This window comes from Salvelinus fontinalis, chromosome 40, assembly GCF_029448725.1.
Source record: "Salvelinus fontinalis isolate EN_2023a chromosome 40, ASM2944872v1, whole genome shotgun sequence".
NCBI classification, from domain to species: Eukaryota; Metazoa; Chordata; class Actinopteri; order Salmoniformes; family Salmonidae; genus Salvelinus; species Salvelinus fontinalis.
This window is the reverse complement of record NC_074704.1, coordinates 183,333-194,735: the sequence shown is the minus strand read 5'-3', so window position 1 is coordinate 194,735 and position 11,403 is coordinate 183,333.

Sequence of the window (11,403 nt, the reverse complement as noted above, 5' to 3'; positions counted from 1 at the left end):
CACCACACTACACAAAGAGAGACATACGACAACAACATAGCAACACAACATGACAGCAACATGGTAGCAGGACAAAACATGGTACAACCATTATTGGGCACAGACAACAGCACAAAGGGCAAGAAGGTAGAGACAACAATACATCACGCATAGCAGCCACAACTGTCAGTAAGTGTCCATGAAATCAAATTAAATGAAATCAAATATTATTTGTCACATACACATGGTTAGCAGATGTTAATGCGAGTGTAGCGAAATGTTTGTGCTTCTAGTTCTGACAATGCAGTAATATCTAACAAGTAATCTAACCTAACAATTTCACAACAACTACCTTATACACACAAGTGTAAAGGAATAAACAAGAATATGTACATAAAAATATATAAATGAGTGATGGCCGAACGGCATTGGCAAGATGCAGTAGATGGTATAGAGTACAGTATATACACATGAGATGAGTAATGTAGGGTATGTAAACATTATATAAAGTGGCATTGTTTAAAGTGCCTAGTGATACATTTCTTACATCAATTTTTCCCTTATTAAAGTGGCTAGAGTTGAGTCAGTATGTTGGCAGCAGCCACTCAATGTTAGTGATGGCCCAAAATACTGCATAGTTTCCTAGGAACGCGAAGCGAGGCGGCCATCTCTGTCGGCGCCGGAAGTAATCATGATTGAGCCTTTGAATGAAGAGATTGAGATAAAACTGTCCAGTTTGAGTGTTTGTTGCAGCTCGTTCCAGTCGGTAGCTGCAGCGAACTGAAAAGACGAGCGACCCAGGGATGTGTGTGCGTGCTTTGGGGACCTTTAACAGAATGTGACTGGCAGAACGGGTGTTGTATGGGGAGGGTGAGGGCTGCAGTAGATCTCAGATAGGGGGGGAGTGAGGCCTAAGAGGGTTTAATAAATAAGCATCAACCAGTGGGCCTTGCGACCGGTATGCAGAGATGACCAGTTTACAGAGGAGTATAGAGTTCAGTGATGTGTCCTATAAGGAGCATTGGTTGGCAAATCTGATGGCCGAATGGTAAAGAACATCTAGCCGCTCGAGAGCACCCTTACCTGCCGAAGTATAAATTATGTCTCCGTAATCTAGTATGGGTAGGGTTTGTTGCATTTAAGGTCAAATGCAATGAATTTAAGGTTATTTATTTATGTAAATATGGCGTCCGCAGAACTTATTTGTGAAAAAAGGCGGTTCCCGATGAAAAAGTTTGAATACCACTGATTTAGAAAGAGTTTTGAGTCGTTGTCCTGTATTTAAATTGTGTGGCACTTTTTTGTCACATGCTTCAAGGGGGCGTTATGATTCCAGCCAATAGTTGCGTGCACATAGATCCTTTGCGGCCGGATAATAGCTCTGATTGGCCAAACACTCCAGCAATCACCAACTGGGCCCGCCTCTTCCCGGAAGCTGACTGTCAGCTGATTTGTTTTTATTGACAACGGTGACATTACATTATCGGTATATATCCTGAACACAAAAGCTCATCCCTTCGTCTTTCCCTCTTTTCTCTCTACCAATCTTTCCTCCGCGTTCCCCGGTATGGACGAAACTAGTCCGTTGGTTTCCCCGCTACGGGACTCTAACGACTTCGGCTTCTGCCCCACCGAGCCCACCAGTCCCCGGGGCGGATTTGGAGGCACGCCGGGCTCGGTGGTTCGCATCCCGGCCGGGAGTCCGGAGCGCAGCCGGGAGAGACAGCCGTTGTTGGACCGGGACCGAGGAGGTTCACCGCGTGATCCGCATAGAAACGACTTCCCGGAGGATCCCGAGTTTCGAGAGATCATCCGCAAGGCGGAACGCGCCATTGACGAAGGTATCTATCCGGAGAGAATCTACCAGGGATCCAGCGGCAGCTACTTTGTCAAAGATTCACAAGGGGTAAGAAAGAGTGAAAAGGAGATCACAATCGATCGATTTAGCTAGCTCACCTAGGCAACTATGGATTGCATGTCGTCATATTTAGCTAGCATATATCAAAGATAAGTACAACACTTTGTTTTATTGTTTCTGAATGACAACAATGAGATTGACAAGTCCATTAGTTATCATCCTTGAGTAATGATGTTTTGTGCGTCTTTTTATTGTCCAGAAGGCTACACTATTGCAGGTAAATTCCTCCCATCTCACTATGTACTCTAAAAGTGGACAAGGCCTCTGGTTTATTTCCTTCAGTATGACTTGTAAATATATCCTCCCACCGGAGAAACCGCCTGGGGAAACAGGTGTCTAACTTCAACCTCCATTGTACTGTTTGTTGTCTCCAATATGGCCTAGTTTTGGTGTTGTTTATTGACTGTACTTCCATACAGTAGAGTTGACCCAGTTACAGTCTAGCCAATCTCTTATCTGGAACAGCTGTGTCACTGTGGCAACACCAGCTGAGGAGCCTAGTGCCCTCTACTCACTCTCATGTGTTGGCCTCGACTCACGGATAGACTTTGTGTGTGTGTGTAACGCAGGGACAAATGACTCACAAACGGCACTGTATTCCCTATATAGTGCACTACTTTTGACCAGAGCCCGAATACACACGTACACTCCCACACAGTCCACGCAACACAGTCTATCCGTCTGCATCCGCATTGTCATTGTTGCGCTGAACTCATGGGGTTGTAATCACCCACACACTCTTGGTAATAATGATGAATTGTCACAAGGTTTTGTTGGGATGGAAAATAGTGCTCTTTCTATTTGATTGAACTCCAGACTAGAGAATTCTAACCAAAATCTAATCTTTGGATAGAAACATGAGGGAGAAGCAAACTATGGTGACTTGGTGCACAGACATAGACCTAGTACTAGTAGCAATTTACCCAACATTTATCATCATCTGAAACTCCACGATGCGGTCACATTTGTTGGTTAAAAATGGAAGTGTCTCTGGGGACTTTGAAAGTCCTGACGTGTGGGGGAATCCACCAGATTTCACTTCCTGTATGTGTAATTCCTAACCAGCCCGTTGTCTACCGGTATTCAGCCAGGTCTGTCTATAGTATTGTAGCGACCCTGTGTTTATAAGCGCAGAGATCTTCTCTGCCATGAAACATGCTCCTGTGGCAGTCGATATCCGCACATATAAACACAGGGTCTCCACAGTATCAACACCAGGACGTTATTAGCCTCAGTTGCAGAAACCTGAGTGCTGTGAGCCAAGGCCAGGACTTTCTAGTCCTACGGTAACGGGAGTTAGGCATCTGTGAGCCGAGGCCTACAGTAACGTGTGTTAGGGATCTGTGAGCCGAGGCCCTCAGTAACGTGTGTTAGGGATCTGTGAGCCGAGGCCCTCAGTAACGTGTGTTAGGGATCTGTGAGCCGAGGCCCTCAGTAACGTGTGTTAGGGATCTGTGAGCCGAGGCCCTCAGTAACGTGTGTTAGGGATCTGTGAGCCGAGGCCCACAGTAACGTGTGTTAGGGATCTGTGAGCCGAGGCCCACAGTAACGTGTGTTAGGGATCTGTGAGCCGAGGCCCTCAGTAACGTGTGTTAGGGATCTGTGAGCCGAGGCCCACAGTAACGTGTGTTAGGGATCTGTGAGCCGAGGCCCACAGTAACGTGTGTTAGGGATCTGTGAGCCGAGGCCCACAGTAACGTGTGTTAGGGATCTGTGAGCCGAGGCCCACAGTAACGTGTGTTAGGGATCTCTGAGCCGAGGCCCTCAGTCTACCTCTCAATCCCCCCCTTCATTGCCCCCTTTACTCTCACCCCCTCCTCTCCTCTCTAACCCCTCCTCTCCCTCTAGTCTAACCCCTCTTCTCCCTCTAGTCTAACCCCTCCTCTCCCTCTAGTCTAACTCCTCCTCTCCCTCTAGTCTAACCCCTCCTCTCCCTCTAGTCTAACCCCTCCTCTCCCTCTAGTCTAACTCTTCCTCTCCCTCTAGTCTAACGCCTCCTCTCCCTCTAGTCTAACTCCTCCTCTCCCTCTAGTCTAACCCCTATTCTCCCTCTAGTCGAACCCCTCCTCTCCCTCTAGTCTAACCCCTCCTCTCCCTCTAGTCTAACCTCTCCTCTCCCTCTAGTCTAACCCCTCCTCTCCCTCTAGTCTAACCCCTCCTCTCCCTCTAGTCTAACCCCTCCTCTCCCTCTAGTCTAACCCCTCCTCTCCCTCTAGTCTAACCCCTCCTCTCCCTCTAGTCTAACCCCTCCTCTCCCTCTAGTCTAACCCCTCCTCTCCCTCTAGTCTAACCCCTTCCTCTAGTCTAACCCCTCCTCTCCCTCTAGTCTAACCCCTCCCTCTAGTCTAACCACTCCCTCTAGTCTAACTCTTCCTCTCCCTCTAGTCTAACCCCTACTCTCTCTCTCTAGTCTAACCCCTCCCTCTAGTCTAACTCATCCTCTCCCTCTAGTCTAACCCCTCCTCTCCCTCTAGTCTAACCCCTCCTCTCCCTCTAGTCTAACCCCTCCTCTCCCTCTAGTCTAACTCCTCCTCTCCCTCTAGTCTAACTCCTCCTCTCCCTCTAGTCTAACTCCTCCTCTCCCTCTAGTCTAACCCCTCCTCTCCCTCTAGTCTAACCCCTCCTCTCCCTCTAGTCTAACCCCTCCTCTCCCTCTAGTCTAACCCCTCCTCTCCCTCTAGTCTAACCCCTCCCTCTAGTCTAACCCCTCCTCTCCCTCTAGTCCAGCCCCTCTACTTATATAACAGTCATCAGTACAATGGTGGTAACTCTCTGTTAGGCTAATCCGCGCCACAAGCAGGGTTAGGTTTATAATGTGTGTGTGTGTACGTCACAGGCGGCCGGTGGCACCTTTAACCTGTCTAGGACTGGGGTTCCGCTAGCAACAGCCAATGAAATTGCAGGGTGCCAAATTCAATCAACAGAAATATCAAAATTCAATTTTCTCAAACATACAAGTATTAGACACCATTTTAAAGTAAAAATTCTCGTTAATCCAACCACTGTGTCCGATTTCAAAAAAGCTTTTCGGCGAAAGCAGAACATATCATTATGTTAGGTCAGCAACTAGTCACAGAAAGCATACAGCGATTTTCCAACCAAAGAGAGGAGTCACAAAAAGCAGAAATATTGATAAAATGTATCACTAACCTTTGATATTCTTCATCAGATGACACTCCCGGGACAACATGTTACACAATACATGTATGTTTTGTTCAATCAAGTTAATATTTATATCCAAAAATCTCAGTTTACATTCGGCTTTGCCTCCAAAACATCCCGTGAATTTGCACAGAGCCACGTCAAATCACAGAAATACTCATAATAAACATTGATAAAAGATACAAGTGTTATTCACAGATTTAAAGATATGCTTCTCCTTAATGCAACCGCTGTCAGATTTCAAAAAAACTTTACGGAAAAAGCACACCATGCAATAATCTGAGTACGGCGCTCAGACGACAAATCAACCCAAAGAGATATCCGCCATGTAGGAGTCAACAGAAGTCAGAAATAGCATTATAAATATTCACTTACCTTTGATGATCTTCATCAGAATGCACTCCCAGGAATCCCAGTTCCACAATAAATGTTTGATTTGTTCCATAAAGTCCATCATTTATGTCCAAATTACTCCTTTTGGTTCGTGCGTTCAGTACACAATCTAAACTCACAACGCGCGGGCAGGTCCAGGCAAAAGTTCAGATGAAAAGTCATATTACAGTCCGTAGAAACATGTAAAACGACGTATAGAATCAATCTTTAGGATGTTTTTAACATAAATCTTCAATAATGTTCCAACCGGAGAATTCCTTTTCTTCAGAAATGCAATGGAACAGAGCTCGCTCTCACATGAACTCGTATGCTCAGCACATGTTCAGGTCATGGAAGACCTTACTCAATCCCCTCTCACTCGGCCCCACTACACAGTAGAAGCATCAAACAAGGTTCTAAAGACTGTTGACATCTAGTGGAAGCCTTAGGAAGTGCAAAATGACCCCATAGACACTGTGTATTTGATAGGCCAAGAGTTGAAAACCTACAAACCTCAGATTTCCCACTTCCTGGTTGGATTTTTCTCAGGTTTTCTCCTGCCATATGAGTTCTGTTATACTCAGACATCATTCAAACAGTTTTAGAAATTTCAGAGTTTTCTATCCAAATCTACTAATAATATGCATATATTAGCAACTGGGACTGAGTAGCAGGCACTAACATTGAGTGGCTGCTGCCAACATACTGACTCAACTCCAGGTCACTTTAATAATGGAAATTGATGTACATTTTTTATCATTATCCACTTTAAACAATGCCACTTAATATAATGTTTACATACCCTACATTACTCATCTCATATGTATATACTGTACTCTATCATCTAGTGCATCTTGCCATTTTTATGTAATACATGTATCACTAGTCACTTTAAACTATGCCACTTATGTTTACATACCCTACATTACTCATCTCATATGTATATACTGTACTCGATTATATCTACTGCATCTTGCCTATGCCGTTCTGTACCATCACTCATTCATAAATCTTCATGTACATATTCTTTATCCCTTTACACTTTTGTGTGTATAAGGTAGTTGTTGTGAAATTATTAGCTTAGATTACTCGTTGGTTATTACTGCATTGTCGGAACTAGAAGCACAAGCATTTCACTACACTCGAATTAACATCTGCTAACCATGTGTATGTGACCAATAACATTTGATTTGATAGTTTACTCTGGGCACGCTTTTCATCCAAATGTGAAAATGCTGCCCCCTATCCATAACAAGTTAATTAGGGAGGACTGGCTCAAAGGAATGGCTGGAGCGAAATATATGTAATGGTATCAAACACGTCTAACACGAGGTTTCCATGTGTTTGATACCACTCCATTCTAGCCATTATTATGAGCCGTCCTCCCTTCAGCTGCCTCCTGTGGTATACGTACGTACGTCCACATGCCATAGGCTTACGCATGCTACATAGGCTATGCTACCGTGACTAAAATGAAATGGAGCATTCCTGTTCACCTACAGTACCTCAGATGAGTCATGACTTGATAAAGTGAGATAACGTCTGGGTCCTCTCCTGCCTGTCACAACTGAAACAGTGATAACGTCTGGGTCCTCACCTGCCTGTCACAACTGAAACAGTGATAACGTGTGGGTCCTCACCTGCCTGTCACAACTGAAACAGTGATAACGTCTGGGTCCTCTCCTGCCTGTCACAACTGAAACAGTGATACCGTCTGGGTCCTCTCCTGCCTGTCACAACAAACAGTGATAACGTCTGGGTCCTCTCCTGCCTGTCACAACTGAAACAGTGATACCGTCTGGGTCCTCACCTGCCTGTCACAACTGAAACAGTGATAACGTCTGGGTCCTCTCCTGCCTGTCACAACTGAAACAGTGATACCGTCTGGGTCCTCTCCTGCCTGTCACAACTGAAACAGTGATACCGTCTGGGTCCTCTCCTGCCTGTCACAACTGAAACAATGATAACGTCTGGGTCCTCTCCTGCCTGTCACAACTGAAATAGTGATAACGTCTGGGTCCTCTCCTGTCTGTTACAACAAACAATGATACGGTGTGGGTCCTCTCCTGCCTGTCACAACAAACAGTGATAACGTCTGGGTCCTCTCCTGCCTGTCACAACAAACAGTGATACCGTCTGGGTCCTCTCCTGCCTGTCACAACTGAAACAGTGATACCGTCTGGGTCCTCTCCTGCCTGTCACAACTGAAACAGTGATAACGTCTGGGTCCTCTCCTGCCTGTCACAACAAACAGTGATACCGTCTGGGTCCTCTCCTGCCTGTCACAACTGAAACACTGGTAACGTCTGGGTCCTCACCTGCCTGTCGCAACAAACAATGATAACGTCTGGGTCCTCTCCTGCCTGTCACAACTGAAATAGTGATGACGTCTGGGTCCTCTCCTGCCTGTCACAACTGAAACAGTGATAACGTCTGGGTCCTCACCTGCCTGTCACAACAAACAGTGATAACGTCTGGGTCCTCTCCTGCCTGTCACAACAAACAGTGATAACGTGTGGGTCCTCTCCTGCCTGTCACAACTGAAACAGTGATAACGTGTGGGTCCTCTCCTGCCTGTCACAACTGAAACAGTGATAACGTCTGGGTCCTCTCCTGCCTGTCACAACTGAAACAGTGATAATGTCTGGGTCCTCTCCTGCCTGTCACAACTGAAACAGTGATACCGTCTGGGTCCTCTCCTGCCTGTCACAACTGAAATAGTGATAACGTCTTTGTCCTCTACTGCCTGTCACAACTGAAATAGTGAGAACGTCTGGGTCCTCTCCTGCCTGTCACAACTGAAACAGTGATAACGTCTGGGTCCTCTCCTGCCTGTCACAACTGAAATAGTGATAACGTCTTTGTCCTCTCCTGCCTGTCACAACTGAAACACTGCCTGTGGAAGTGAAAGAGTCAAATGATTTTTGGGGGATGTCAACCACCCACTTCTAGTGGTTTACAAGGACATTGTGACAACCAGAAATACTACTAACCTTTTTGCATTTACTTTGGTGCTTAACAGAACAGTGTTGGTACAGTATGAAGCATGGTAGTAGTTAACAGAACAGTGTTGGTACAGTATGAAGCATGGTAGTAGTTAACATGGTAGTAGTTAACATGGTAGTAGTTAACAGGACAGTGTTGGTACAGTGTGAAGCATGGTAGTAGTTAACATGGTAGTAGTTAACAGAACAGTGTTGGTACAGTATGAAGCATGGTAGTAGTTAACAGGACAGTGTTGGTACAGTGTGAAGCATGGTAGTAGTTAACATGGTAGTAGTTAACAGGACAGTGTTGGTACAGTGTGAAGCATGGTAGTAGTTAACATGGTAGTAGTTAACAGGACAGTGTTGGTACAGTATGAAGCATGGTAGTAGTTAACAGAACAGTGTTGGTACAGTGTGAAGCATGGTAGTAGTTAACATGGTAGTAGTTAACAGGACAGTGTTGGTACAGTGTGAAGCATGGTGGTAGTTAACATGGTAGTAGTTAACAGGACAGTGTTGGTACAGTGTGAAGCATGGTGGTAGTTAACAGGACAGTGTTGGTACAGTGTGAAGCATGGTGGTAGTTAACATGGTTGTAGTTAACAGAACAGTGTTGGTACAGTATGAAGCATGGTGGTAGTTAACATGGTAGTAGTTAACAGGACAGTGTTGGTAGTAGTTAACATGGTAGTAGTTAACAGAACAGTGTTGGTACAGTATGAAGCATGGTAGTAGTTAACATGGTAGTAGTTAACATGGTAGTAGATAACAGAACAGTGTTGGTAGTAGTTAACATGGTAGTAGTTAACAGAACAGTGTTGGTACAGTATGAAGCATGGTAGTAGTTAACAGAACAGTGTTGGTAGTAGTTAACAGAACAGTGTTGGTACAGTGTGAAGCATGGTAGTAGTTAACAGGACAGTGTTGGTACAGTATGAAGCATGGTAGTAGTTAACAGAACAGTGTTGGGACAGTATGAAGCATGGTAGTAGTTAACATGGTAGTAGTTAACAGGACAGTGTTGGTACAGTATGAAGCATGGTAGTAGTTAACATGGTAGTAGTTAACAGAACAGTGTCGGTACAGTATGAAGCATGGTAGTAATTAACAGAACAGTGTTGGTACAGTATGAAGCATGGTAGTAGTTAACAGGACAGTGTTGGTACAGTATGAAGCATGGTAGTAGTTAACATGGTAGTAGTTAACATGGTAGTAGATAACAGAACAGTGTTGGTACAGTATGAAGCATGGTAGTAGTTAACATGGTAGTAGTTAACATGGTAGTAGTTAACATGGTAGTAGATAACAGAACAGTGTTGGTACAGTATGAAGCATGGTAGTTGTTAACAGAACAGTGTTGGTACAGTATGAAGCATGGTAGTAGTTAACAGAACAGTGTTGGTACAGTATGAAGCATGGTAGTAGTTAACATGGTAGTAGTTAACAGAACAGTGTTGGTACAGTATGAAGCATGGTAGTAGTTAACAGAACAGTGTTGGTACAGTATGAAGCATGGTAGTAGTTAACAGGACAGTGTTGGTACAGTGTGAAGCATGGTAGTAGTTAACAGGACAGTGTTGGTACAGTATGAAGCATGGTAGTAGTTAACATGGTAGTAGTTAACAGAACAGTGTCGGTACAGTATGAAGCATGGTAGTAGTTAACAGAACAGTGTTGGTACAGTATGAAGCATGGTAGTAGTTAACAGGACAGTGTTGGTACAGTATGAAGCATGGTAGTAGTTAACATGGTAGTAGTTAACATGGTAGTAGATAACAGAACAGTGTTGGTACAGTATGAAGCATGGTAGTAGTTAACAGGACAGTGTTGGTACAGTATGAAGCATGGTAGTAGTTAACAGGACAGTGTTGGTACAGTATGAAGCATGGTAGTAGATAACAGAACAGTGTTGGTACAGTATGAAGCATGGTAGTAGATAACATGGTAGTAGATAACAGAACAGTGTCGGTACAGTATGAAGCATGGTAGTAGTTAACAGAACAGTGTTGGTACAGTATGAAGCATGGTAGTAGTTAACAGGACAGTGTTGGTACAGTATGAAGCATGGTAGTAGTTAACAGGACAGTGTTGGTACAGTATGAAGCATGGTAGTAGTTAACAGGACAGTGTTGGTACAATATGAAGCATGGTAGTAGTTAACAGAACAGTGTCGGTAGTAGTTAACATGGTAGTAGTTAACAGAACAGTGTCGGTAGTAGTTAACATGGTAGTAGTTAACAGAACAGTGTTGGTACAGTATGAAGCATGGTAGTAGTTAACATGGTAGTAGATAACAGGACAGTGTTGGTACAGTATGAAGCATGGTAGTAGTTAACATGGTAGTAGTTAACATGGTAGTAGTTAACAGAACAGTGTTGGTAGTAGTTAACATGGTAGTAGATAACAGAACAGTGTTGGTACAGTATGAAGCATGGTAGTAGTTAACAGAACAGTGTTGGTACAGTATGAAGCATGGTAGTAGTTAACATGGTAGTAGTTAACAGAACAGTGTTGGTACAGTATGAAGCATGGTAGTAGTTAACATGGTAGTAGTTAACAGAACAGTGTTGGTACAGTATGAAGCATGGTAGTAGTTAACATGGTAGTAGTTAACAGAACAGTGTTAGTACAGTATGAAGCATGGTAGTAGTTAACAGAACAGTGATGGTACAGTATGAAGCATGGTAGTAGTTAACATGGTAGTAGTTAACATGGTAGTAGTTAACAGAACAGTGTTGGTACAGTATGAAGCATGGTAGTAGTTAACAGAACAGTGTTGGTACAGTGTGAAGCATGGTAGTAGTTAACAGAACAGTGTTGGTACAGTGTGAAGCATGGTAGTAGTTAACAGAACAGTGTTGGTACAGTATGAAGCATGGTAGTAGTTAACAGAACAGTGTTGGTACAGTATGAAGCATGGTAGTAGTTAACAGAACAGTGTTGGTACAGTATGAAGCATGGTAGTAGTTAACATGGTAGTAGTTA